Here is a 6,050-nt window from a genome sequence, read left to right as displayed (position 1 = left end):
CAATACACCTTCCCAGGCTATTTACTAGCCCGTATGCAATCCCATTATAAGCATGGGGGGCAGAAATTTGAATCTGGTCTGTTAAGAAATTGAAGTCCATAGTGCATATTTCGGGGTGATGTACTCATATCCCCTATGGGGTAGAGTCTGGGCCATATCTGGTCTTGTAGTTCCTGCTTACGCAGTTTCCTTCTGCGCTGATTTCACTGTCTATGAAAGAACATATAAATACTTGTTTCTAAATAATGAAGAGTTCAGTTAGTAGTTCATTAATAATTATTTTATAATCAGAGTTTAATTAAATGAAGAGTTTAGTTAATAAATTAATAAATTCCGTCAAAATATTTGCGGCCTCCAATGCCATAGCAGCAAGTAACCAATTGGGGATGCGGCTTATGCACCGTAGTTTTGTCCCTAGTGCGGTATGAATTTGTTTCAACGGACCCCACATTTCTTCGAAATTCAAACTAAATAACAGCTTTGTAGGTTTCAGTAACAAGTATGTTATTTTTGTCAAAGCTTTTCGAGTTCTAGGATTTGTGAGAGTAGTGGCATTCGATTTTACGGAAAACCCTAGAAGTTTGATTCAATTGCATTTTTACGTATTCAGAATTGATTTGAGGATTTGAGTATTCTGCATGCACTTTATATTGAATATGTATTACTTATAATAAAATACGAAGAAAGTAAAGTAAAATTTCATCCTAATAATATGCAGCGGTGCTTTAAGTCAATTTGATATTTATGTTAGCATCCAAATAAAAAAAAATTCTAGATTATCATGCCTCTGTGGCGCAGATTAGAAAAGAAATAATGGTATTAATCATTTCTACTTATTGAATAGGCAACCAGGGCTGCCGTTATACCAGACGCCCGGTGCGAAAATAATAGTGAGGTCCCTTAACACGACTTTTTCTTCTGCGAGAGAGTTGCATCAAAAATATTCAGAAAATGGAAATCATGAAAATTCAGAATAAATGAAAGAAATAGTTCCAGACAATTGATGAAAATTTATAATTTATTTAAAAAACAATAACAGACGTGGTGGAAATTCAGAATTTATAAAATAAATTATTGTTATCGTAAATGCGGGGCCCCGTAAGCCAACACCAACTATAGTAAATATAGTGGATACCCCTCGCGTTTCCTAAACGCGGTGCTCGGTGCGACCGCACCTGCCGCATACCCCTAAGGGGGGCTATGTAGGAAACGCCCACAAAGAACCACAAGCTTTCAATTTCGGAGGTTTTATAGTTATATAGTATATGAAAATTATCTAAATCCACAGTTTCGGTGAGTGTAATGGATTCAAGTTGAATTCGCTGAAAATATGAAACAAAACGGGACATTAAATGGGACAATAAAAGTACGGGACGCATGTTCATCCAACTCACATCGGAACTTTGGTGTAGAGCTAATTTCACGTTTTTACGAACATCTAGAAATTACCCATAACCCTCTCGAAAAGCCACCAAATTCATCGCGAATCACGGCGATAGATGGACACTTTTTAAAAATTCCTATAACACTCATTTCTCCTTCAATGTTTACATATCCATTCTCATTCCATTCACCAAATAAAAAAATCCATTCAAATCATAATCAAAATCATCTAGATAAAACGAAATAAAAAACGGACAAAAAATAATAGACTTCCAGGAAGAGCTTTTTGAAGAGAAAAATATTTACTCTGTTGATTATACGTAATTTCTCCATAGCGTTTTTATCTCAACTGCATGGTGTCCCGTGAAAAAGTTATAAATAAACAGACAATATCATTATTCATTCCATAATAAAAACGGCATCATCGATAAGCAAAGTATGATGATATGAATGTGTGTGGAGGAGCCCCACCTACATATTCTCACGACTCCAAAAAAGCCATTATAATGAGGTCGTTCGGTTTGGAATTAAGGGCCCCCGTTTATACGTAACAGGAATTAATTGTTCATGGACAGCTTTTTTTCTTTTGTTCCACCGTGTATGTGTTCATGCAGACACCTCTAAGAAAAGGGAATGCAGCGGCATCATCATCTCATTTCCTTGTTTATAATTGCTTATAGATCGGAACATTTTTTCTGTGATAGTCCAAAAATGGTCAACGTCTTGATAACGCGGCGTATCATGAACGAATCTAGACCTAAACAAGTCTCCCTTTAAATGATGTGTTTAATTAAAATGAATTCGTGAATATTTTAGTCTCTTTACAGTCTGAATTTTCAATTATTATAATCGTGATTATGTATCTATCCTCCCACTCGTTGTTTTAATCATAATCAGTTCAGTGACTGATTACCTGAAAATATAGATCATCCTTCGATAAATATATGTTTTTACGACATGAAAAGTTGATATGAAAAATATATTGCGCTGAATTTTTTTATTTTTAGTGTATATGTTGCTGCAAATGTGATAAAGCCGGTTATTATACATAATAACCGGTAATTATGCATAATTGCTGAGTTAAGCATAATTACGGTGAGTTTGATAAGTTTTCCCCTCTAAATTTATCACTTTTACCGGTGATTATGCATAATACCCAAGCGTCGAGTCGTTGGTAAACAGGATAAATCGTACTATATGATATACTATGCATGATAATTCACACATTTATTTTATCATTATATCGAGGTATTACGGTCGTAAAATTTGTTGCCATGATGTTTTGTATATTATATTCACAGAGAAAGTCGATGAATGAATTTCAAGTAATGTATTTATCAACAACACTTGGGTAATATGCATATTAGCCGGTAAAAAAGTGATAAATTTATCAAACTTACCAAGACGATTGGTAAGTATGATGGGTATATAATAACCGGTTATTATGTATAATAGCACACATTCACCAGTATCTTATACGTATATTAAACATCGATGACTTTGGATATTATTAAATGTCGCCTATGCCATAGTATTTGCTTTGTAGTCCAAACTCCCATTTGAAAAAGTCTCTACACACAGAGCAGGCAGACCTTCACCATGATACTTATATATATATATATAAACATGAAAATTTAGGCATCTACCACCTTCACTTCAAAATATATAAGGCAGATGACAGCACCAGCAAGAACACGAAATAAGCACAACTCTGACAACATAAATACGTTAGAGCCACGCATACACACAGAAATACGTATCTGGTTCCTTCATGTAACCGATTCATTAGAAATTCCGTAGAGTGCAGAGAATTGCACGAGGTGCGTGCATGCACTGCTATGCAGCAATGGAAGCATTTGTTTTGTGTTGTTTGCCCTATTCCAGTTTATTCTTCTAGAAAAGCGAATGGCACAAAGCAAATATTGGGATGCTCAGGTGATTTTTATAGTATTTAGTGCCGTCGGTGTCCAACAGATAGCGCTGTAAACAAATATCACGAGCAATTGAAACTTTTCCATAGGTTGACGATTTTCTAATGTTTTTAGGTTAAAAATTGATTTTTTTTTCAGTCTCCTTGCAAGAATGGATTTTCTGTTATATACTGTACTTTATACCCCCCCCCCTTTTCATAAGAATGAGTTATTATATGCTATTTAGTTCATTTTTTTCCTGCAAGAATAGGCTCCCATCTTTTTTAAGACTAATTTAATTCTGTCTTATGAAAATGTAACAATATTTTGAATTCAAATTTGATTTTAAATCATTTCCCTAAGAATATATATTTTCAATACTATTTTTGATTCCGAAAAATGAAATAAAATTTTAAATATAATTATTATCAGCATTATTGAAAGTCCGGATCGTGTCTCCAGTGATGTATATGGTATCACGCTTGTGTGCCCGGTTTGCAAGAGGTACTGGGTTCGAGTCTCGGTGGATACCAGATGACTTTTCTTTCTGAGTTTACCTCCATACTCTATCCAGAAAAATTTATAATTCCTTGATAATCATTATTTATTTTAGTTATCCTTTTCTTTTCTTTTTTTTTGGCAAGAATGAACAAAAATTAATTTGGCATCTTTTTTTTTTTTTTTAAGAATATAATTTGATTTTTTCTCGTAAGAATGTTATTATATTTCACTTTTTTGTAATTTTCATTTCCCTGAGAATATATTTTCTACATCATTTTTTCGCAAGAATAGATTCCCAATATTATTTTTACATATTTTTACATAGGGCTGGGAATCGATTAAAATTTTTATCTGGTTAATCAATAAATTCAAGCGATTAATCGAATTTTAATCGAATATTTTCAAATTATATTCATTCATAGCAAACGTAGGTAACGGTAGGTACGGTACATTGGTAACTATGCAATATTAATTGACGTTATAAAAACACACACATATTCTATTCATTTCACGCATCCCTCCACTGAATGAATGCAAATGAATATAGAAACAGATCAAGAAATAAAAAGCCACCCGTTTGAAGCTATTTAATATCGGCCCCCATTTGCCAGAAACATGAATGTGAAAATTTCCAAAACTTCGAAAATGATTTTTGAATGTTTACTCCACCCCAATCTATGGAAGTTGTTCTCCTAACATGTTATTCAATAGGGGGATACAATTCGCGCTTTTCTGGCAAAACTTAGCAAAATAAGTGACCCTACCGGCTGATAAACACAAAAGTGAAAATTTGCACATTCATGTCTCAGGCATAAGGGGGACGATGTGCTGAACATGCTTGTCACATCCTAGAATTTCTCAACTTGGATTTTGTCGTGTGTTTTTTTTAAATCAGTAATTTTAGAAATCACCACTAGGTTTCGTTCAATCGAATTATGTTTCATGTCGAAAAATTGGATCAAAATATTGACTCAAATATTTTTAAATACGGTCACTTATCTCAAATGTTAGTTAAATTATAAACATTATATTATTCAAAGTTAAATTATAAACATTATATAAGACTTTTAAATGAATTTTTTTTTGATTGGATTGATTGAGTTGATTAACTCGAATAAAATTTTTAACTGCGATTAACAATTCATCGATTAACCGACCCGATTAATCGATTAATCGGACCAGCCCTATTTTTGTATAAAAATATTTTTTCAATATCATTTTCCTAACAGATAATTCGATATTACTTTCGATTCCAAAAAATAAAATAAAATAAACAGAAAAAAAGGAAAAGAAATGAATAAAATTAATTTCATTCCTGTCCAAATGCGTTTTCAATAAATTTCTGTAGGAATGAAATTTAAATAATTTTTCCAAATATGAAATTTAAACTTCTAAAGAATGTATTCCAAACAATGCTATTGTATAAGATCTGATCCCAAAAGAAATCTGTAAATTTTTGCACAGTCGATGTAAAAGCATCTTTGAAATTAGAAATTTAATACCCATTTGTCAAAGCTCCCGTTTGGCTTTTTGCATTTACTCATGTACGTATAATGCTTTTAAAATCCCGATTAGAAATGGTAAATCCAATCGTCCTTCTTATGGCCTTCACTCAAAAATCCGACCGAGAAATACAAAAAAAAGTAACACATTGTATTCATTTATTCATTCAATGCTTCAATCAAATTTAATAAATCACTAATTCGTCTCCAGCATCTGCAAAGCGGACAATATTTACACCGTAATCCAAAAGGGCCTTCAGAAATAAAATAAGAAATTATAACTCCTCAAGACAATTTTCTAGCTTTTGTTCTTGACAAGAAGCTTATGATATGAAAAGAGGATTTACTCCTCGTAAATCCATTCATAAGGATTTTATTTATTTTTTTTTTTTTATCATATGAAAAAAAAGAACATGTTTTCACTTTTTGATACGTTTTCATGTTGCACACATACGAGCGGTTAAGTCTATTCATGCGCGAGGTTTTTCTTTTCATTCCATGATTACTGTAGTAGTTGTTGTTTCTAGAGAGAGAGAGAGCACCTTTTCTTGATGACCCGAACGAAAGGAAAATAAGGCCAAAATAACTGGACAAAGATTCATCTCTTCCACGAGCTCTTATTGGCCCATCGGAAAGTCCTGAAGGTGGAATGAGGTCGTATAAGGGAGGACGGAAAACACATTTCCCTAAATCCCTCAAATACTTCAAACCAACATCCCTATAATTTCTATTCTTTTTTTATCTATTTTTTTTT

This window comes from Pholcus phalangioides, unplaced genomic scaffold (genome assembly GCF_987345545.1).
Source record: "Pholcus phalangioides strain wild (caught in Gottingen) unplaced genomic scaffold, Ppha-v1.0 ptg000015l_1, whole genome shotgun sequence".
NCBI lineage: Eukaryota > Metazoa > Arthropoda > Arachnida > Araneae > Pholcidae > Pholcus > Pholcus phalangioides.
The sequence above is the reverse complement of the archived record's forward strand: the minus strand, read 5'-3'. Positions refer to the sequence as shown.